Consider the following 24,863-nt stretch of genomic DNA (forward strand, 5'->3'; position numbering starts at 1 on the left):
TCTAATACGCTATGTGAACATAGCCTTAATGCTACCTGTGCCCCCATACAGCCTTAGTACCTCCTGTGCCCCAATACAGTATTAATACCACCTGTGCCCCCATACAGCAATAGTACCCCTATGCCTCAATATAGTATTAATTCCGCCTGTGCCCCCATACAGCAATAGTACCCCTATGCCCCAATACAGTATTAATGCTGCCTGTGCCCCCATACACCAATAGTACCCCTATGCCCCAATACAGTATTAATGCTGCCTGTGCCCCTATACACCAATAGTACCCCTATGCCCCAATACAGTATTAATGCTGCCTGTGCCCCCATACACCAATAGTACCCCTATGCCCCAATACAGTATTAATGCTGCCTGTGCCCCCATACACCAATAGTACCCCTATGCCCCAATACAGTATTAATGCTGCCTGTGCCCCCATACACCAATAGTACCTCCTGTGCCCTCATAGAGTAATAATGCCTCCTCTACCAATTTTTCCTTAGTTCACCCTATCGACTTCAGTAACAGAGCTAACAAGCTGTAGATTTTGAGATACTTGGCAATGGCATACCTTAACTTAGACAAATATTTTCTGCTTCATATATTCTAATGTAAATATCTTGATATTCACTGAAAAATCCATGCAGAAAAAGTGACAAATCCTTGACATCTGAACTCCCCCATCATTTACTTTGTGTTTGACAGCAGCGTAGTTTGCGGCCCCTTGTAGCGTGTCTGGATTGCTGATTTTTCTTTGTTTCTTGACCTCGGCCAGTTTCACTGTTGATTACTTTGTGCCCTTTTCCTGTTAGCTAATGTATTTGTTCACTCTGGTGACAGAGATTTCCATCGCCCCCGGCCACCATTTTCTCCACTACATTTCTCTTGTTCGTTTTTACCAGCAGCATCCAGACAACTGGTTATCAAGGAACCAACTCTATGGAGGGTAAGGTACTAAGACATAAACCAAAACTGAAGGGAAAAGGGGGTCATATAGGTGAAATATTCTCCAAGTACATCCATCACGTACATGGGTGTTGGATAGTTTAGGGCAGGGATGGGGAACCATCGACCCTCCAGCTGTTGCAAAACTACAATTCCCATCATGCCTGGGCAGCCGAAGCTAAAGCTTCGGCTGCCCAGGCATGATGGGAATTGTAGTTTTGCAACAGCTGGAGGGCCGATGGTTCCCCTTTTCCTGTTTAGGATTAAGACTCTCTTTGGCGGTCTTTTCCCAGTTTACGCATCCTGGCATTTCCACCAATAACTCTTGCAATAAATCATGCCAATCTGTCTATTAAACTGGTGCCATGTCCTCTTGTTTTTTCTTTTTTAAATTGCTTTCGGTAAAGCTAATACAATCGTTGCGCTGGATACATAAGGAGGTAAATGTCTTCAGAAATTTATACCTAATCTTTTGGAGGAAATGCTATCTTGGTGCATCATAATTTCTGCCTCCAATAAATAGGACAGAAGACTTACGAGGCTTCCGGGAGTGCAGGAGTTTGATTTTCAACCTTGACCTTGACCAAAATATGTAGAATTGTAAAGAAAATATATAGTATACCAATATCTTGTTATCGGAGCTCCATGCTTCCCTTAACACAGAAAGGAGTAACCTGATAAAATTATGTCTGCCTGCAGCCACCAAGAGGGAGAACATGCGAAAGAATTGATGAAAACTAGTTAAATACGTACATTTGTACAGCACAAGGCTTACACAAACCACTTAAAGTGTCCCTGTCATTTTCAAAAAAGTTTGACATGTTGCAAAGACGTATCAAAAGTTTTGATCAGCCTCTGGTCTGGTTGTTTAGGTCCCCACCAATCTCTAGGTTGACCCCTGAGAGATTTGTAGGCTGGGCGAATGCACTAGCGTGAACTTTGAAACAGTGTTGGAACTCTCAACATCATAATTAAAGGGGAATTCCAGGTAGAGGTTAAAAAAAAATTAAACTTGTGCAGAAGCATAACGCATTACTTACCAATCTATCCCAGTTTTGAAACTACCAAAAAATCAATTTTTTTCTCTGAATTGTGTTTCTGTACTTCCTGGTTGAGCAGTTCTCAGAATGCAGCACTGGTTCCAGAATGCAATGCTCATCACAGTCTACAGTCCTTGCTGCACCTGCTTTTGGCCGGTCAGAGATGGGGAAACACTCAAGGGATTGGGGGAATCAAGCCCCGCCTCCTGTGACATCACGCCCTGCCCCCTGTCTGCATCATCAGCCTGTGCTCAGCAAACACACACAATGTGAGACAGAGGCATGGAATCTTTGTCTCCTAAGGTGGGAGAGCAGTGGGAGCAGGAGACAATGTGAATTGGCACAGAGGTAATTTTTCTTAGATTCCTGGATTACTATCAGCTACCAGTGTGGCAGAACCGCACAGATACAGTAATACATTGTATAGACACATCTATATAACTGTTAATGAACTTTTAATAGACAAAATATTTCCTTATGTGGAGTTCCCCTTTAATCATGATGATGGGAGTTCCGAGGTCCACTCTGCAGGACACTGTCCCTGCACGGACGTGTTTTTATAGGGTGTGTGCATTAGCCCTAAGTGTATTTCTCCCAAACTTGCTGGCTTTTGCATCTCTGGACTGACTCCTATAGTAAACTTTAAGAACGTGAGATGGGCAGAGAAACACTCGGACTCTCCTGACTCCATCTAGATATTGGCAGTGTAATGGTGGTCAGGCGTCAGTTCAGACACTAAAACTTGTTTTATTCTAATCTGTTTCTATTTTCTGAATGAAATTTTTTTTATTTCACTGTTTCTACATTGTTACGGGGGCGACCATCTTGCCTGAGCTGTTTTTAGCAGCATTTAGTGACATGCTTTACAGCAAGCCTCATGGACATATACATCAATAGCCAGACTCTGTCCCCTTGAGATAAATGTGAAACCTTACTAAACTCACTCTGTGACCTATGAAGAGGTCATTCCACAGGGAGCTGCTATTGTCTCTATCTACTGGTGTCACATGACTCTGTAATACTGTACAGATCACTTTACAGCAGCCTCCTCTTATCACCACAGACACAACAGGAAGTCTCTGCTTAGTTTTAGCCCCAGTTAAGAGAATGAAAACTGCAAGATCTCAGGATTATTTTATAATATAGATAGAAAAATGGAAAATTAGAAAATAAAAATCACCAAAAATATTTAAAAATATGCTTAAAATAAAATCATTGTTTATACAATAGATCATGTTCTAATGACACATTCCCCTTTAATTATCTTCATCTATGCCTTAGGTATATAAGGAGGCTTCCTGCTCATGTGCCCTGCCTGAGCGTCAAGGTCATTTGGTCCTGGTAAGGGCTGTTCCTGCTGTGGTGTTTCTGTGTCCTAGTGTTCCTGCTGTGGTGTTTCTGTGTCCTAGTGTTCCTGCTGTGGTGTTTCTGTGTCCTAGTGTTCCCGCTGTGGTGTTTCTGTGTCCTAGTGTTCCCGCTGTGGTGTTTCTGTGTCCTAGTGTTCCCGCTGTGGTGTTTCTGTGTCCTAGTGTTCCCGCTGTGGTGTTTCTGTGTCCTAGTGTTCCTGCTGTGGTGTTTCTGTGTCCTAGTGTTCCTGCTGTGGTGTTTCTGTGTCCTAGTGTTCCTGCTGTGGTGTTTCTGTGTCCTAGTGTTCCTGCTGTGGTGTTTCTGTGTCCTAGTGTTCCTGCTGTGGTGTTTCTGTGTCCTAGTGTTCCTGCTGTGGTGTTTCTGTGTCCTAGTGTTCCTGTCCTGCACTCCCAGTTGGTTCCTGTATTCCTGTGTGCACCTGACCTGTGTTTGTACCAGCTACCTGTTCCTGCACCAAAAAACAGATGTTGTGTATGCTAAAAGAATGCGGTTTGATCCATTGTTTTGACCTTTTATTTTTTTTTTTTTATAATAGAATGGAAAAACTGATGCACAAAAACACTGTGTGAACCCAGCCTTGTAACTGCGACATCCAAGGGAGCCCCAGGTAAGTTGTAAAATCCACCTCCTCAGGGGGCATTAGCCACTGGTAGGATTGACTCTACTATCAGTATGTAACCACTGGAACTGTATATTGATGGAGCACAGTCCTACATAGGGTACAGCAGAATCTGTCTATATGAACATTGTGCAGCCTAAAAGCAATGAGGCCCCAGTCCTATATTTTATGCAGAAACCTTCCCATGAACTACAATCCTTGCATTACCCTTAGGCCTCAATTGAATTAAGCTTCTATCCCATTGCTGCAGAAATGCCCTTGTGTTAATATGCTGCCTGTGTAATACTGTCATTCAGTCTGCAAAAGGACACTGCATCCCGACTGCAGTGTACTGACATCCAACATCCCACTGCAATGGCCGCAAAGCTGAAAGATCTCTGATCTCAACTGTTTAACATCTTAGATGTCTTGGTAGCCACTGAGTTTGATAGAGAGAGAGGAGGCTTCACCTGATGCGTAAGGCTCTGTTCACATCACTGCTGGTGCATCTAGCGGGCTCTATTCACCCAGTATACTACAAAACATGTAGTATGCAATAATGCAGTAGACTGTTATCTACTCACTCTTACCTTTCAGGCAATGTCCAAAGTATGACATCCATTACAAGAATCAGCATTTGTATCCTGCTGCCTGGAGAAGGTAGATGCAGCCTGAGGACTACCTGGAAAACATGGATACAGGCTACAGCCTATGACCTTTAGCTGTATCCAGCTTCTCCAGGTAGCGAGATTCAAATGCAGGTCATTCAGGTTCACGCAAACCCAAACTTCCGGGCAAGTTTGCTCATCTCCTGTCACTCTCCATTTGCTGACGTTCTCATGACAGCTTCATGAGGTCAGAGCTTCTCTTTAGGCTCTTTCAATTGCTCCTCAATGGTTGAACTCTTGCCGTTCCTTCCAGGGGCGTAACTAGACATGGCTGGGCCCCATAGCAAACTTTTGATTGCCCCCCCCCCGACTGACCACTAAACGGTCAAGTGAAGTCCTAACTACATAACTGCTAGCTCTGGTCAGGAGTGCTTGCAGTTAAAGGGACATTTGCAAAACCCAGGAGACCAGCAGGGCCACTCAGTGCTGCAAATGATGACGGCTCAGGGGGCCCAGTGTATTGCAGGAGCAGGCCATGGGGCCCCCTGATGCGGCGGGCCCCATAGCAGCCACTATGGCTGCTATAGTGGTAGTTACGCCCCTGGTTCCTTCCTGGTTGGGCTTTCTCCTGCCGTTACCCTATCGCACATGTACATATTCAACTTCAGATCTGGTGGATTTACTGAGAGGCGTCTCTTAGTAAATCCAGCATGGTGGCAGGGCTTTATTAAAGACCAGCATACTCATACTTAATAAATTCCCCCCCCCCCCCCCCCATTGTCCTTACTTTGTGTATGTAGGCCTCCAGACCCTCCACTGACTGATGTCCGAGGAGAGAAGGGTTGGGCACGTTCGATTTATATTTCCTGGCTGTTACGCTTCTGGATGAAACTTAATGGCAGTGGCGCTGTCCTGTTTGCTCCTCTGCTGTGCTCCATGCTCCTCCAAGGGTTGCTCGTGTCTTTTTCCTCTTCTGCTGCAATGCCGCCTTTGCCCACTAGGGTGTGTAGGCAGCCAAGTGCTCTGCTTAAGGCAGCTTGTCTCCACCTGCTACTGCTGTTTGCCAATTCAGAGTCACCTGCACCTATTTAAGCTAGATTCACTTACTCTTCCCTGCCTGAGTGTTGTTGCATTCTTGCATTCCAAGCAAAGGTATATGTCTGCTGTTTCTGCTGTATTCCTGTAACTCCTGACCCATACCTGTGATTCAGTCTATGCTTTCTGCCTGACCCTCATCTGTACTGCCTGCCTCTTCCATTGCTGACTTGGATTGCCTGGCCTGCCTCTAAAGCCGCCTGCCCTGACCCCTCCCTGTCTTACTGTGATACTCATCTGATCCCTGGCACTGCGCTGACTCTCCTGTTGACAACCTGGCTTGCTGACCATGTATACTTAAGCTGTTCTCCAATGCCTACCACCGACTCTGTTTGGTTCAGCTGCTGCCCACACCGGGACCATACTTGTCAAGCAACCTGGTTTTCCAAAGCCAAACCGGTTTAGCAGCACAGCAGGTCCACACTCACTGTCTTTTACACTGTCCTTTATAGTTCTGACTGTGGCTTACCCCTCCCCATAGACAACCCCTAAACCTTTATTAATGTGTATGGGGATGTCTGGACTGATAGCTGTCAGCCCAATGAACATTTTTTAAAGGTGACCTTCCAAAGAAATATGTTAATGTCTGATTATTTGTTCCCGCTCAGGATCCTGGTAGCAGCCTATACCTCTCTGTATCTTCCCCTCTGTAAAGCAGCCATCACCTATAATAATTGCAATGTCTGTGAATAACCAATCCCGCCACTAGTTTTGCTTTAACCATTTTGCATGCACTGCAGTAAACCTGCTTCATTTCCAAAGAAAACAATTACTTTACGCGCTCACTACCTTGTCAGTGCCATCAGTCTCCTTGGCGCAAAGCACTGGGAACTTTGTGGCTTAGTGCAGTTCTGCTGTCGACATGAATTTGTCAGGTTAGGTCTGGATGACTATGGAGTGATGTAGATGTATTGAAGCAAGATTCATTAGACAATTAGCATAGAGCTGGTTTGCCTATTAAATCTCATAGGGTTCCCTTCTATACTGGGTGAAATATTTGCCGCTGTGTAAATTTACATTGCCCACCTTCAGTATTGAGATCTTTATACAGTGCAATATCCAGATGGTACATATGCTTCATCAATGCGATATACAGAAGCATGTTCTGTATCCATATGAATCACATCAGGGGTGCCATTTTGATGTTATGCTATGCTAATAAAGTTGGCACTATGGCTTATTGGCCAATATCTCCTTTGGGCACTTAAAGTAAACTTGTCAGGTGGTTTATACTAAAAACAATAGAGGGAGAGAAGCAGAACTCTGGGGTACATAGACATATTGGTTAGAATTATATAAACCTTAGCTAAAATCAGAGTAAATCCTGACAGGACTCACCCACCGCTACTGATTGACAGTCCCATTATTATTCTGGGTACAAGGAGGGCTGTCAATCACTGTGGGTAGTTGGGGCAAGCAAGACCTTTAGAAGGGGAAATCCACTCAAACATAACTTTTGATATGTTGCTGCCCATGTTGAGACTAACAATTCCTTCTATACTTATTATTATCTATTCAGTCTCCTTTCCCCAGTTCTCAGCTGCTGCTTTCTGCTAAAGACACAAAAATCTGTGTGTGAGCTTTTCTCTCTGTCTCCCCTTCTCTTCTAAGATGGCTGATCGTGGCAGGCTTTATCGTCAACATTGTAGCGTCTTTATGATGCTAGGTGGGTTCATCTTTTTTTTTTTTTTTTTAAAGCGTTTATTTAAACATTTAGCAATTATACAAAAAAAACGGCAAACAGGCACAATCCGCCCGAAGTAAGCAAGTTAAGAGTACACCATCAGAAAATACAAAAAGTGGGATGGCTTAAAGTCCCAGAGAATAGTACAGGGAGCAATTGTTTCCTCTCTAGGTGGGTTAATCTTAAAGGGAATGTCCAGCAAAAATCTTTTTCTTTCAAATCAACTGATATCAGTAAAATATATATAGATTTGTAATTTACTTCTATTAAAAAAAATCTCAAGTCTTCCCATACTTATTAGCTGCTGTATGTCCTGCAGGAAATGTTGTTTTATTTTCAGTCTGACACAGTGCTCTCTGCTGACATCTCTGGCCGAGACAGGAACTCTGTCTCGTTTTTATATGAATCCCCATAGAAAACCCTCTCCTGCTCTGGACAGTTCCTGTCTCGGCCAGAGATGTCAGCAGAGAGCACTGTGTCAGACTCAAAATAAACCAACATTTCCTGCAGGACATACAGCAGCTAATAAGTATGGGAAGACTTGAGATTTTTTTAATACAAGTGAATCACAAATCTATATAACTTTCTGACACCAGTTGATTTGAAAGAAAAAGATTTTCGCTAGACAACCCCTTGTCCCCACCCAATTTGCTGATAAACTCACTTTGATTATCTCTCTGGGCATTGCAGAGTTGCTACAAATTTGCAAATAGGGACTTGTTTACATCATCTGTCTCAGACGGGAGGGGGGAGCAGGGGAAGACAGAGAGAAAAGCTCAGAAACAGTTCTTTGTGTCTTCAGCAGAACTTAGCAGCTCAGAATTGGGGGAAGGAGACTGAACAGATAATAACAAGTATGGAGTGAATTGTGACTCTCATCATAGGTAGCATCATAACAAAAGTTATACCTCTTTAGGACCCTTTCACTTAGACTGTATTGTATGAATGCTCCTTCTTCACAGTTGTTCTGTATAAAAAGGGCAGCGATGAGCTGACAGATGAGAGAACGGTTAGCTCCACCAATTGAGCCACCAGGCCAATAACTTGCCTGATCGCTTGGCTTATAAAATTATTTTTTTAGCAGCTGCATATTGCCCCTTGTAAACAGGGGATGTGCCGGTAATGATGGAGTTAATGGCTGCTTCCCATCTTTCCATAGGTTGTCTAACATTGCCCTTAAAGGGATTGAAGCTTAGCTGATATTTTTTTTCTAAAAAAGCAGCCATATTTACAACCCCTTTAAGAAAACTGATTCATTATAAGTCTATAGTATATATAAGGATCCATTACAAAGCCGATAATACAACAACACGTCAACAATCACACTGCAGTCATGGCTTTGTATAATTTTTTGTGGGGTTGAGTAATACACTTGAGTACCACAAAAGTCCTCACGTGAACCCGGCCTGAGTGTTCGAGCAAAACATGGACTAGTAGAATACTACATCTAAGAAGCATGGCTTTCCTGCAGATCTATGACTCATGCAGCAAGGCTTATGAATAAAGTTACTCTGTTACGGGGAAGAATAGTGTATTTAATTTGCAGTGGTGATAGAAACCCTGCCTGGAATCCTTCTACTAGAATTAGTCAGCGGTGGTCAATAAGGCGAAATCCGTAGAGCAAACAGGGAAAGAGTATCATAGTTCTTCTCTTGTCTCTCCGAATGGTCTTAGGGAATGGTGGAGGCTGAACGCTCCTGTCTGTTCTTTTATTAATCACAGTGTCCTGCATGGAAGAATCCGTACATAGGGCCGGGCAGACTCCCCAGTGTGTATAGATTTAGCTGTTACCTACAGCGGCCTGAAGATGCAAACAGTGGGATGTGTACGGAATAAAATGTAGTTATACTGGAAATCATATTGATGTATGATGTAGTTTGTGTGTATGTGTGTGTGTGTATAATATATATATATATATATATATATATATATATATATATATATACACACAATATATATGTGTATATGGAGAGAGATATCATTCTGCTCAGTCAAGGCCAGTCAAGGTGATGTAGAGGTTTGAAGGATGTTTTCAGGTATACCAAGAACTTTTAGATAGACATTAGGGCTTAACTAAACATGGTGGCCAACCAAATTCATCCCTTTGGCAGAAGAACAGTCAGCAGGACAATGCATCATGCTACAAGGGTTGTGTAGTCATGGATCAGGCACATGAGTGAGTTTTCCTTGCTTTCCTGGACCTCACAGTTCCCAGGTCTTAAAGCGACTCTGTACCCACAATCTGACCCCCCCAAACCACTTGTACCTTCAGATAGCTGATTTTACTCCAAGATCTGTCCTGGGGTCCGTTCGGCAGGTGATGCAGTTATTGTCTTAAAAAAAATACTTTTAAACTTGAAGCCCGTGCCAACTGGGAGTATCTGTGCCCTAATTTTGCACCACCCCTCCGTCCCTCCTGCCCACCCTCTTCATCATTAGGATGAAACATTTTCTCCATGCTGAACATTGCACAGGTCCTTAACGATCCAGTCCATGTGCAGGGCTGACACATGTGGGGAATAGGAGACAATCTGCCTGGAGCATTCCTAATGATGAAGAGAGTTGGGAGGAGGGACGGAGGGGTGGTGCAAAGTGAGGGCACAGATACTCCCATTTGGCACGGGCTTCAAGTTTAAAAGTATTTTTTTTGGACAATAACTACATCACCTGCCGGACGGACCCCAGGACAGATGTTGGATTAAAAGCGGCTATCTGACGGTACAAGCGGTTTGGGGGGGGGGGTCAGATTGTGGGCACAGAGCCCAGAGCCGCTTTAAGCCTATAGACATCTCTGAGATAAGTTAGAGATGTCTCTTTAGATCCTGTCAGATCATGCAAGACAACTCCAAGCAGCAACCCTATCTCCATGGACCACTATTCCTACAGGACAATTTCATCGCTTTTTCAGCCTTATTATGTCATTATAAAAGTATAGTTTTATCTCTGCTTATATGTAATACCTAGAAAAAGTGTTAAAACAAGGATTGTTAGCATTGTTTTTCGATTGATAAATTTTTCCACCAGTTTTGGAGCACGTCTTAGTAACCCTGCCCTGATCCCCTATCGTCAGAATTCCCTTATGTGATGTCCATTGTGTTCCCTGATGTCATGTGACAACCCACAAGTGAAAGCTGCGGATTAGCTCAGTTGAATTACAATGGAGATAATTAACATGCAGATCCTCTCTGGCACATCTGTGCCACAACTCGATGGATTTCTGCCAAGTCATGGTGGGTTGCCTATGGCAAATTCAATGCATTATATGGATATCATGCTGAATGATATCAGTCTATTACAATGGCAGCCTATACTACCATGTGCTTATACAGTGGCATATGTTACAACCTCCCATCCTATGACCCATTGTATACTCAATACTCCAGCACTTGTGTCCATCATAGGAACAGAGTTTTCTCCACTGGAAATAAACAACTCTGGTTCCGAATAAGAGCAAGCAGAGATCTTGAAAACCGTAAGAAATCAATACAGAAAGTATGTTAGAAAATTTTAAAAGGCTTCTTAATAAATAGAAATATTAAAGGAAATATTTAATCAGCTTTGTCTTGTGAAAGCGGAATCCCACTTTAATGCTGATTCTAAGCGAAATTTTGATCTTTTTCCAGAGCCGCGTAATTGAAATAACCACACATCTCAGTAAACTGAACTTCTCCAGTATATTAAAATGTCACTCGCTGGATTCACTTAACCTTTCATATCGGCAGTAACTAGTACACTACAAGGCCCTGCGGCTGTCACATGATTACCCCACGCTTCTCTCTTCCGAATGAAATGTTACTGCGTCTACTTAGTCTTCCTATCGGTCCTCCATCTCCGGATTTAATTTCTCTGCACGGTATACATGAGTTTTCCTAGGGGCTCATTGATGGTGCGCACTTCCACATTCATCTAGTTCACTGGGTAGATACAGTACGGAAATACTCATGTCTTGGCAATACATATGAGCTCTGGGCCGTATGATGTGGTATCTTAGACCTGTACAGATGCTCATTGCTTTAGGCCAGGCCTTTCTTCTGCCATTCATCCCTTAGGCATCCTGGTAAAGCTGAAATAATAGGCCTCGGGGTGGTCTTTTAAATGTGGAAAATACAATAAATTGTAAAGAATTACAGAGTAAACCAGATGGGGATTTCATTTAATCTGCTGTTTAAAAATCCAGAATTCCGATAGACTTGTGAAATAATTTGGAATCTGACAACTGCTGATGTAAAAGAGTAAAGGTCCTTTTACTGTATATTAGCTAATTTCTTGGTCACAGGTTGCCACAAAAGATCAGCGAGATCAGCACTCGTTTGCAGTGCCTTTACATGGCATGAGAAATCGATCGGCCCGGCTGCACGAATGATTCATTGTGGAGACATGGAAACTGACAGCAGGGATTTACATATACCCTTGCTGTCAGTTTCCAGATCACACAGCAGTGCATACTTACCTAGTGCGCTGCTGCTGTGATTCCGCATCCTGTTCCACGTCCACTCACCTCCCCGATTCCAGTGGCAGGTCCCGCATCGCAATGCTCCGGTGCCCGGTTCCCGGCCGCTTCCGGGTGTCTGACGCGGGCCCGAGACGTGAGGTCTCAGGTACGCTCAGCCACTCAGTGAAGGAGGCGGGATCTGTTTCAAGTCCGCTCAAATCCCGCCTCCTTCACTGAGTCAGACACCAGGAAGCAGCCGGGAACCGTGCACCGGAGCGCCGCGATGCGGGAACCGCTGCTGGAACCAGAGAGGTGAGTGGACGTCTTTTCTTTCAGTCACCTCCTCCCTTGCCAGATCCAAGAATAGCCCCCACGCTGAAGTACCCCTTTAAGGATCCATGCAAAGCCATGCTCTCTGAGCCTATATGTTACCAATACATAATATAGAGGAATATTAAACTCCACTTGCTGCCACTACTGGGGTCATCTACCTAATGGGCGGGGGGGGGTTATATACCTACTGGAACTGCTACAGTGTGTGCAGTGGTATTTCAGTATTTAGTCCGGCAGTATTATTCATCACTATGTGGTAGTAATTGTAGTGGTCATAGTATGGCAGAATTATTTGTTGTTTCTAAAGCTTTGGCTGTCCAGGCATGATGGGAATTGTAGTTGTGCAACAGCTGGAGGGCCGAAGGTTCCTCATCCCTGCAGTAGAGTATATCGGTATTAATAGGAAGGGCATATAAAAGGACAATAAATGTAGAATCTGTAACGTATAGGATATGTGTGCAGATGAATGAGTAGACTGTGCAGTGTGAGGGGCCAGGCTCGGTCTGTTCTGCGCAGGTTTGCAGCGCTCAGATGGTAATTAATGGAGTCGCCTATTTCTGACATTTCCCTTTCTATTATCATCACTTTCTTCTCTTACTCGACTATAATTAGAAGTTGTATTATTAGCAGCACCGCAATGTGATGTACTGGAAGAGCGTAAAAGATATATAGTCACTTACACAACGCCGCCGTCCAGCCCCAGCGCCCCATGTATATTTTATGACCAGAGAGCAAGTGACGCCTGATAATAAAAAGGACCCTGCTGGTGAAGAGCACTTTATAGAGAGACGTTATCGACTGAAGATTTTATTTGTTTCAGGAAGTAAGAAGGTAAATAATCTTAGAATATTCTACTTCTCCTACTGACCACTAGAGCAGATGCCATAGCCTGATGTTTGCTGTTCTGTGCTGCAAACATGGCTGCTTTGCTGTATAGGCTGATGCAGAGTCTTCTCATCATCATTGGATGATCCAGGATTTAAAGGGGTTGTTCCATTATTAACACTTATAAAAGGATTTGACTGCAGGACCCCCCCACAATGTCGAAAACAGGGTCCTGAAGAATGGAGCTGCAGATATGCTTGCCAGTCCCAGCACTTGGCTATGTTTAGCAGCTTCCAATGAGGTGCAATGCATATTCATATACAATGCTTCATTCTGATGGAAGACTGAGGACCTACTTTTTAGTGCAGACTCTTGGTCATACATTTATTAATTATCATGTGCATGGGGAATAATTGTTAAGAATAGGATGACATGTGTTTCCTATTTGATACAGTGCTCTCTGCTGCCACCTCTGTCCATGTCAGGAACTGTCCAGATCAGTAGTCAATCCCAATAGAAAACCTCTCCTCCTCCGGACAGTTCCTAACATGGACAGAGGTGGCAGCAGAGAGCAGTATGTCAGACTGGAAAGAATACACCACTTCCTGCAGGACAAACATTAGCTGATAAGTATTGGAAAACTGGAGTTTTTTTTAAATATAAGTGAGAATAGTAACTCTTCACTCACTCTTTATGCCTTTTTAGCTGTCATTCACTATTGACCTTGGTATCTAGGTGGTTCTACAGAGCGAGGTGGCACACTTTGTAAACCAATAAAATTCTAGCTATGCAATCCTGGGGTCCCATGGCAGCAGAGGAGCTTAGTAAGGGTCTGCCATGTACATAAGGATATTAGATTGCTTGTCAGTGTAATACAGTGTAGAGAAATGTTAGAAGCAATTAAGTAATTGTACATTCACGTCGCCTACTGGATCTTTGTTCCCTTAAAAAGTCCTTATTATGGCAAAGGAAACTTAAACACTATGGAGCAGAAATCCTGCAGAGGATGAATAGAGCCAGTGCTTCATTCATTCATTGACCTCCATTCTCATGATCAATGGGGGTCCCAGCCATCAGACCCTTAGATCAGCTAGTTATCCCTTATATCCTGTGGATAATAGACAGAAAAGGCTTTTCCTTGTATGCTGTAGGACTGGCTGGGATGCCTGGCCTATAAGCATGATTGCCTTCTCATGTTCATGAATATAGATGTATGGCCAGTCTGTGTTATTCTCTCATGTAAACAACATAGGACTGTGTATATAGATTGTGGAAAATCAGCGCAGGTATTCTGAGCACACGCTCGGCCTCCACCAATGGCAGCTTAATACAGGCAGTAAATCTGGAGGCTGAGAAGCATTGATAACCACCAGAGAAAAGACACTGCATGAAACTTGGAATGAAATCAAAGCAAAGTTTTGTAGTGGAAGAATAATCCTTATATTGGGCAGAAATTACAGCGGCTGTGATGAGTTCACTCTACTTAGTAAGCCTGCCAGGGGTCAGCTGGAGGATAGAGGAGTCTTATTTATTTATTTCTTTTGGATGAATGTAGGTTTTCTATCTATCTATCTATCTATCTATCTATCTATCTATCTATCTATCTATCTATCTCTATCTATCTATAAATCTTCTATCTATCTATCTATCTATCTATCTATCTATCTATCTATCTCCTATCTATCTATCTATCTATCTATCTATCTATCTATCTATCTATCTATATGCTGTCTATCTATCTATCTATCTATCTATCTATCTATCTATCTATCTATCTATCCTTATGTAACAGGGCAGAGGAATACTTGTGGATTTGAAAGAGAATCCACAGCAGCAATTCATGATATCGATGTCAGATTGCTGTCAATCACAGTGGATAATCCACACGTGGCTGCCTGTCCTGGCTTCCATTTCTATCAGTGATTTCACTTATTTTATTTTATCTTTTTACCACACCGTAGATATCACATCTTCACCCTATAAACAACAGGACGGGGTTCCCATTCGGGCAGAATTCTTGCGGATTGAGGTATGGAATATATTTTGGAATCATTGTGACAAATATCCTGCGTAAACACACACCTATATGACCGCTTCAGCACTGCTACATCTATACACATACATACTGTATATTCAGATGTAGCAGAACTGAATCTGTTCTTTCCCTCCAGCCTGTGTATATAGATAGATCCATTGTCTTCTCTTCCGGATAGTAATCTATGTAAATGTATAGCTATCAATGCTCACCATAGAGAGAGCTAGGACGGTCTGCTCAGTAATGATGACAATTACATCCTATCAGGGTAATGCCCCTTCTGTATTTTTAGTAGGTCTCTATATAGAAACTCTATAGCAGGAAGCTCACACATTCATGTCAGAGTCTTTAATAACCCTAAATCTGCAGAGTGTTTGCAGCCTGCAGCATCCGGATGCTTCTTCTTTGCTGTCTGAAGCACTCAGAGCACAGAGCAGAACAAGTGTATGAGGACTTGCACTGAGCTGTTGGAGTGATTGCAGCCCCCAATAGGGACACTGAGCGGAGAAGGAAGGCGGCTGCGAGGAGCTGTGTGTGTGTGTATGGTGTGTATGCGTGTGTGCACAGCAGCCAAAGTCCTCAGCATAGACACACACCACATCCAGCTCAGGCGTTCAGCCTCATCCCTGGGAATCAATCACATCAACCCTGAACTGCAAGGAGGACAAGAACAGCAGAGTGGTGGCAGCCGCCTTGTGGGATAGAATATCAGGAGGCTTGGATGTATTCAGATCCCATCATAGAGCAGGACAGGACCTTCACTGGAGTGGCAGGGACACACGCAGCTAAGGTAAGTTTCCATGCAGCTCCTTTTGTTTGGGATGTGTCCCTATCACATGGCTGCGGAAACTGGCACAGGACCCAGATGGCTGCGCCGGGCACCTTGGATGCATATACCCTCCAATGTGCCCCATTGCCTAATACGACCCTGAAATGTCATATATATGTGTGCCTGCTATCATATTCTCCATGCACTTCTCAGACCCAATGCAGGGGTTTGCAATAGTGACAGTATAAGATCTCCTAGAAATGACCCTGACTGCATATCTGCCAACTAATAATAAATCTGGGCACTTCACGTGGCATCTAAACAGATGGCTCACCCCGGCTCTTAGGTGCGTAACCAGAGCTGCTCAGGGTAGAATTGTTATTTTGTGCATCCCAGATGGGACAAGGGACATTCAGCATTGTGAGTGCTGGACAGCTCCTTCTATGTATTCTACCATTGCATTCACAACCCTGCCTGGGAACCTGGCATGTGCCAAGCCTTGGCTGGCTCTAACCCATGCCCGGCCAAACAACTTTTTCCACTCAATCAGACCATTGATGTTAAAAAGCGCTGAAAGGTTTTCTGGGGGAAACAGGTGCCTATGTACTGCGGAGACAGGTGAAAATCAATATCATTAGGTTCTGTATGTGGCTTAGTTGGCATCTGCGAAGGGAAAGTTTACACAGTTGATGTTACCAAACTCTGGGGAGTATTTTGCATCTGCATTTAATAAATCATCGTCCTTAGGGATTGTCAGCAATTCATGCCAAGGAAGGAGGTAGTGATTGTTCTGCTGTGTCTCATCACTCATATATGACCCTATGGTGGATGTACATATGGGTACTGTATATGCTGGAAGCCGGAATATGGAGCATGAGATTCCTCCAATAATGTGAACCAGAAAGAAGGTGCTATAGCCTGGCATATGTGTAACATATTCTATACATTCATGTAAGCAGAGTAATTATATTGTATAACGCTTGTCTATAGGAGAAGGGCAGGGAGACGGTGACTAAGACAGTGGTGTTGACCAGTCCTTGAAATGTCTTGTATATGATGAATTCCTGTTTACATGGCTTGGGGCATTGTTTGGAATAATAATACATCATACAAGGATATACGGACTATAGAGCCAGTTACGTACTATGCAGATACATATATATATATATATATATATATATATATATATATATATATATATATATATATTATTGCTGATTAGTTTCTCATTGTATCTTCTTAGCAGTTAAAAGTTAGTTTTTGTGATGATACATCTGCAAATCCCCTATTTAAAATATAAACAATATAGTTACTTTACAATATTCTGTCTGCCTCTGGCCACCACTAGGGGGAGCAGCTAAATGAATATTGTTTTTCTTTTGAATGGCAAAACAATACAATGGGCCAGATTTACTGTTTTGAATACTCCAACATTCTGCCAGAACGAACAATCATGGCCTTTACCTCACTTACTGTGTACTTTGGACACTTTTTGTGTCATACACGTTATATAAGAGCAGCTTTGTGATTGAACAACCAATGAAGGAATGATCGTCTGATGAATGATCATTTCGCCAATGCAGCCATACACTTATTAGTCTATATTGGCCATTATACTTGTCTACACTGACCGTACATGATCAGTGCCATAGGATGAAGAATGACTGATCTTAATGGGAACGTTCAGAGAACATTATTTCCTGAAAGATAACGTGTGAATGAACAGCCTTTAGGTTTACTGGGTAAGGTTCACTCTTAGTTTTAGACAGCGTAAGTAAATATACCAAAGTAAACTCCTCAGCTCCCCCTAGTGGTGACAGGCAGACAGAATATTAGAACTCTTATTAGAAGAAGGAAGCTTAGACTGCTATGAGGTTATATAAAGAAACAAATCCACATAGGCTTTTGAATATATTTTGTGTCCATAGTTTTAGGGTTTATTATAAAGTAATTATCTCCTTATTAAGAGTTAGGGGTTATTTCTAACATGGCTACTTTCTTCCAGAGACAGCACCACTTTTGTCTCTAGTTTGGGTGGAGTTTTGCTACTCAGTTCCATTGAAGTGAATGGAGCTTAACTGCAAACCACACCTGAACTGGAGACATGTTGTCTCTGGAAGAAAGTGGCCATGCTGGATAACTCCTTTTAAGAGATTCTGTCACTTTGTTTATGCAGCCCTATCTAAGAGTAGCATAAACTAGTGACAGAGAAGCTGAACAGAATGATGTATCACTAGCATTGTCCTGTGCAGAGATATCCTCCTGAAAAACATGGACTATTACTAGTCCTCTCCATTATGTGCATGAGCCCAGTAGTCCTGGTTATTCATGAGAAGCAGAAAACTCCACCCACCAGCTGCTGATTGGCAGTTATCTATCCATACTGTGTACAGGCAGTCAACTGTCAATAAGCAGCTGGAGGGCGAGGGGAGGGGTGTGGCAAGAAACCCATTCTCCTGCATATTAGGAGAACCGCTGAACAGAAAGATGTAAGTAATACACCGATCTGTTCAGCATTTATATCACTAGTTTATGCTGCCCTCATTTAAGGTGGAATAAAACTAGATTCCTTTTAAGGTTTCTAAAGGAAACACAACCTTGTCCTAAACAGGTCCCGTATATATTTAGATAAGTAGGATACCAACAATCCAGTCCACAACTACATGAAAAATAAAGCACCATTGAGCCAGACACGTAGGAAACATCAATTTGACACTAAACAGGTTACACACTATGATGCAGCAAACTTTACCTTGAGATATGATATATATAGTAAGCATGTTAAACATTGTTACGTCTGTATAAGTTTGCCTGGAGATATTTTCGTACGATGTACACTAGAGACATATGCTGGCTGTTTACAGGGAACCTTTCATTACTTTCCTGCACATTGAACCAGGAGTCATCAGGAAAGTCCTTCTTTAGTTCTCTCAGTTCCTATTGTTTTTATCAATATATATCAGGGATAGGGAACCTTGGCCCTCCAGCTGTTGCAAAACTACAAATCCCATCATGCCTGCTAAAGCTTTGGCTGTCCAGGCATGATGGGAGTTTAGTTTTGCAAAAGCTGTGGAGAGAGCCAAGGTTCCCTACCCCTGCTATATACTATATGCATAGGGATGTAAGCCCCAGCCGTATGCCTCCAGCCAGCTCCTGTATAAAGAAGATGATTTACTGACTCCAGTCAATAGACATTAATGTTCTGTACATGGGAAGTAGCAAACAAACACAACACAGGGCTGCTGAAAAGTGTAAGGACATCCTGGTGTACAACAGCGTGCGGGTCGTCTGTTCAGTATACAGAAACACCGCAATTCTAGGCTGCTTTGTAAAGTCTCATGTTCTCCTTATTGTGCCCATAGGGGGCAGTATGATACTAGACAGTGTTTCCAGAGTTCTACATGGTCTTCCAGGCAAGGCTACTAGTGGAATGGACTGTCCGAAAAATTCTCACGGCACTTAGTTTCCTTTCCCCCCACTCCTTTTGTCTCCACATATTCAGTAGGGGGCGACAGTGGTAAAAAGAATGGGAAATCTTCTGCAACTTGGGTTAGGAGAGAGTTTAGGGTATTGTATTTTATATAATGTTTTACTGTACATTTCAGACCGGTCAAGCTTAGAATGCTCTTGGTTGTGACTGTAGTGTAATGTGTTACTGTCACTTAAAAAAAACTACTTTTGACATATCTCAGGCTTGACAAAAGTTTTGATCGGTCTCTATGTTCAGACCTCCACCAGTCACCAGATTGAGCTGGGAGAAGTGTTTGGCTGAGCGCCTGGCTTGCTTCACTATCTGACTAATGCAGAAGACGGGCTCCATAGACTTTAGAATCTATATCCTGCAGAAAGCTAGATCAGGGGGCCATGGAGAGGAGCTCTGTCGGACATTTCTCAACTCTATGGAACAATGGGGATCTGAACACTGAGATCCTGACTGATCAAAACTTTTATCATACTATGTACTACCATCAGACAACAGGCTGTAGGTATATACAGGGTCCATTTATGAGCTGATTCCTCTTGTAAGGCCCCATTCACTGTACATTCACCATGCTTTAGGGCAGAGATGAGGAACCTTTGGCCCTCCAGCTGTTGCAAAACTACAATTCCCATCATGCCTGGACAGCCAAAACTTCGCTTTGTCTGTCCAGGCATGATGGGAATTGTAGTTTTGCAACAGCTGGAGGGCCAAAGGTTCCCTATGTCTGCTTTAGGGTGTCACATAAAGCATGGACTTGAATGTAGTCACCAATAAATTATGACGTTTGGTCTATTAAACTCAATGGGACCCTCATATAAATGTTGTCGTATGCAGTGGCGTACCTTCTGACCTATATTCTGGTTGTACAGCTTATGGCTATGTTCACACAAGGTATCTTTTGAATTAATAACAGCCGTTGTTGCAATTTGCAATGGATGATAGTTACTGGTAGACTACATTCAGCCCATTAACCCCCTTGTCTGTGCGCCACAATATACGTCGTCATAGTTTTTTTGCTGACAAATGCTTCTAACATAGCCATACACAAGCCTGGCCTATGGCAGTCATTATAGTGGTTAAGCAGTGAGGCGGTGTAAGCAGTGTGTTACATCCCATTGGTATAAATGATCACCGGGTCCAATGCCGGCCAGTCACATTTTCCTATGCGTTTTGCTTTGGCTGTCCCCAAACTCTGTTACCACAAAGCTGCAAGCACATAATACGCAGGGAGGGTGGTGAAGGTAGACCACCGAGAGACATGTCCACAGTATGCTTCCATAGCAGAGCTGGGAGATGGGTCAGGAATGAGTCTGTGTGTCTGTCCTCCTCATCTCCTATATTAGGCTTATTCTTTGATGAGAGAGATGACATGAAGGCGTCCTCTACCCCGGTTCCTCTCTCTAATTATTCAATTAGCATAGAGCAATCCCAGAACAATTAATCTATAACCAGTTTTTGAAAAGGTCAAAACTGCGACACCTCGAGAAGAAGGAAGAGGGAAATTGCTTAATTCAACATGTAATTTGTTTAAATTAGCGCAGTCTGATGGAAGCTCTGCCGCCTAGAAGGATCAGCCGGTCAGGGCCTATTTACCTACCGTCTTATATCCTTATATACTGTACAATACCATATACTATATGGTGAGGTCTTACTTACAGATATTTACTGTATGTTATTCTATCTATCTATCTATCTATCTCCTATCTATCTATCTATCTATCTATCTATCTATCTATCTATCTATTATTTATCTATCTATCTATCTATCTATCTATCTATCTATCTATCTATCACTTATCATCTATCTATCTTCTATCTATCTATCTATCTCCTATCTATCTATCTATCTCCTACCTATCTATCTATTATCTATCTATCTATCTATCTATCTATCTATCTATCTATCTATCTATCTATCTATCTATCTATCTATCTATCTCCTATCTCCTATCTATCTATGTATCTCCTATCTATCTATCTATCTATCTATGTATCTCCTATCTATCTATCTATCTATCTATCTATCTATCTATCTATCTATCTATCTATCTATCTATCATTACTACTAAAAGAAACATCAATATTTTTATGTTGCCTCAATTATTTCCCACCACTGTGTGATTATGCAGGTGCTGAGTGACCTGTGTATATGACCAGAGCCATTACCAGCCTCTCTCCTCTGTACACGGGGTCATGACACATAGATACAAGCAGCATTACTGTACCAAATGGAGCATGTCCTGTGCATCCCTGCACAATGTGAGAGTTATGGGTTGGGGGATGGTGGTGTATATATTGTTTGCTACAGATTACATCTTGTATATGCCCTGAGATATATATCTGTGTGTGTGTATATATATGTATATGTGTGTGTGTATGTGTATATATATATATATATACATACACACACACACACACACTAGTATATCACTGGAGCCAGCTGCCTAATATTGTATAGTGTTGACAGAACAGCTTTGACCCTTCAAGGTCTGGCCTCCACAAGCCTTCTGAGGATGTTTGCGGTATGTGCACCAATACATTGGAAGCAGATCCTTTAAAGGGGTGTTGCTAATGGGGGCTTGTCATTAATATACAATAGGGGATCATAAGTCAGCATCATCAGGACCCCAAAAATCCTCAGAACAAGAACACAATTATCCCCACAATGAATGAAGGGATTACCGCATCTGGATAGCCACCTTGGCCTGAACTCTATTCATTCCCTATGTACCATGGCCTGGGTTTCTGGGACTGGTATTGAACCAGCCGACGGGCTCTGGTGTTTTAGGGTGACTTGTCACGGTGGCCAGGGATGGTAACACCCACCCCACAAACACAGCAACCGGACCTGGGTGAGAAGTCCTGGTACTCACGTATAGATAAGTCCTAGTTATCCTATCTGACCGCCTTAGGCCTCTCAGTATTGGTGACCACCCTGATAGGTAGTACAAACCCCAGGTCTCTGTCTCTGGGTGCAGCTAACTAGTAGTATCCTTCCTACTCAGTCAGGTGAAGTTCAGTAGAGAGCGGCTATCTTGCACTGTGCTCTACTGCGTATCAGCCTTTGTTTCCTCTTCTTAAGAGGGTTGACTTTCCTGAAGAACGAATCCACTGTGTAGGCAAGGGGTTTCTCCTTTAACTCCAGGTACCCCACGGTTAAGTTCAACAGTGCATGACTGTCATAGTCTTTGACACTAGGAAACAGAAACATACTGGACTGGCCTATAGGCTAGAGGCTAGAACACCTGCTCACTGGTTTAGAGCTAGGCCCCAACTCCCTAACTTCAGGAAGAGTGGTGTGTGTGTGTGTGTGTGTGTGTGTGTGTGTGTGGGTGTGTGTGTGTGTGTGTGTGTGTGTAAAACTGGATAAACCCTCCTACATAACTGCAGCTGTGCACAAAGGGGAGTGAGACACCTAGTGGTTGGAGCAGGGCACAGCAGCTAACTGTACTAACTGTGACACTTGACAGAAACACTTTTACCTGGGTGTGTAAAGAACAAACCATATAGGGCGTTTGGCGGCCCCATAGCAGTAGCAATGTTTTGATCCTGACTAGAGATGAGCAAACCTCGAGCATGCCCAAGTCCATCTAAACCCGATCGTTCTGCATTTGATTAGCTGGGGCTGCTGAAGTTGGATAAAGCTCTAAGGTTGTGTGGAAAAAACAGGAACTGTCCAGGGCAGGAGAGGTTTTCTATGGGGATTTGCTACTGCTCTGGACAGTTCCTGACATGGACAGAGGTGGCAGCAGGGAGCACTGTGTCAGACTGGAAAGAATACACCACTTCCTAAAGGACATACATCAGCTGATAAGTACTGGAAGGCTGGAGATTTTTAAATAGAAGTAAATTACAAATCTATATGACTTTCTGAAACCTGTTGATTTAAAAGAAAAAGCTTTTCTTCTTGAAAGTGCCCACATGAAAGGTGAGCTCCACAGGAAAAAAAAACATGGTTTTAAGTCAACTAGTGTCAGAAAGTTATATACTTCGTTAAAAATTTTCAGTCTTCCAGTACTTATCAGCTGCTGTATGTCCTGCAGGAAGTGGTGTATTCTTTCCAGTCTGCAAAATGCTCTCTGCTGCCACCTCTGTCCATGTCAGGAACTGTCCAGAGCAGGAGAGGTTTTCTATAGGGATTTGCTGCTACTTTGGACAGTTCCTGACATGGTCAGAGGTGGCAGCAGAGAACACTGTGTCAGACTGGAAAGAAAACAACATTGGAGCTGCCCTGTCGATGATAAGATTCATACATTGAAGCCAATAATAAATGCTTGTGCAGTAGATGGTAGAAACAATAGATACAGAGCCTTATGGCTTCTGAGTTTGTGGGTACCGCTACTATACTGGATTCCAGGTAAGCACCCTGTAAATGCTGCTATTGTCCTTGGTAATCGCAGGAACCCCCTGCTGTGCCGTCTCTTCTGTCGCGGCTTTCTCCCACGATGAGTAACAGAGTCATTATACCTTGTCCTCCTCACATGCTGGAAGTTGCGCTGTTTCCTTTTAGACTGACGTGAGTCTCCACATGGTCTAGCAGACTTGTATTGTGCTGCCTGGCGTTGTTGTGAGACGGTAATAATTGCTTTCAGAGGTGGCAGCGTGCCGTCACTCCCCGGTGTGATCAGATCTCGCATAGAGATACTGGATGTGAATGTGATGCGGCAAAACGACATAAAGTCATCAAAAAATTGTCTGTTGCTAAGTGACAGCTGGCAGGGACCAGAAAGATCATTTAAAGGGGGTTCCACCTTTCTATCATCCATCAAAACCATTTACCTTTATATACAAGTACTCCTGTGATAATGTTAGATTTGATATTTCAGAAAAGTACATGGAAACGTTATGTTTCTATGCCTTAAAGGTGATATCCCTTGTTTACACAATAATAGATTACTCGCTGATCAGTGGCGACCCCTTCCGATCATGAGATCAACTGACCCCGAATGAATGGAACAGCAGTGCCCAGCCCCCGCTCCACTCACTCCCTATTGTATTCACCAACATTGCTGATTGTAATACTTTGACTATGTCCAGAAGCTCCATAAAGAGTGAATGGAGCGATGGCTGAACAGGTGTGCTATGGCTCCATTCACATTTAAAGGGGTTGTCCAGGCTTAGAAAAACATGGCTGCTTTCTTTAACTGAAATACCACACACAACCTGAGGACAGGGGTGGCGCTGTTTTTGCAAGAAAATAGCAGTTTTTTTCTCATCCCCTCAAACCTCCATTCTTGTGATTGGGGGGGGGGGGGGGGGGGCTCCCATTAGTCACGTCCCTACTCTTCAGTTAGTTATCACCTATTCTGTGTAATTTTGGGATTTCCCCTTTAATTGCACAAATATACAATAAAGCAGAAGGTAACAGCAGCACTAGTAGATTTTTTTTTTTTTGTATGTATGTGTGTGTGGGGGGAGGGGGGTCGGTGTTTCCGTCATCATGTTTGCCACTTTAGTCGATACATTCAAGTTATGGCAAATTTTAATTTTAAGTTTTACAAAAGAAGTTTTTGTGATGTCGCATTTCAGGAGCCATAACATTTTCATTGTTCAGTTGATGGAGCTGTATGAAAGCTGGATTTTATTGGTACTGCTTAGTGGTAAATACATAGCTTTATCACTTTATTGGGAAGACCGATGAACAATGAAAAATAAC

At 43.0% G+C, this 24,863-nt stretch overlaps 1 protein-coding gene across 4 annotated transcripts in view; it reads left to right on the forward strand.

Annotated features, from left to right (window-relative positions):
* The first annotated feature begins 840 nt into the window (after positions 1 to 840).
* ZMAT4 (zinc finger matrin-type 4) overlaps positions 841 to 24,863 on the forward strand; it is a 333,551-nt gene continuing 309,528 nt past the window's right edge. For 3 of the 4 annotated variants that reach the window (XM_069978910.1, XM_069978907.1, XM_069978911.1), the window contains exons 1-4: positions 841 to 940; positions 3,261 to 3,320; positions 3,883 to 3,954; positions 14,884 to 14,951. The gene's annotated coding sequence lies outside the window, so the exon portion shown is untranslated. The remainder of the gene's footprint in view (positions 941 to 3,260; positions 3,321 to 3,882; positions 3,955 to 14,883; positions 14,952 to 24,863) is intronic. The other variant, XM_069978908.1, reaches the window with a different exon arrangement.

This window comes from Dendropsophus ebraccatus, chromosome 8, assembly GCF_027789765.1.
Source record: "Dendropsophus ebraccatus isolate aDenEbr1 chromosome 8, aDenEbr1.pat, whole genome shotgun sequence".
Lineage (NCBI taxonomy): Eukaryota > Metazoa > Chordata > Amphibia > Anura > Hylidae > Dendropsophus > Dendropsophus ebraccatus.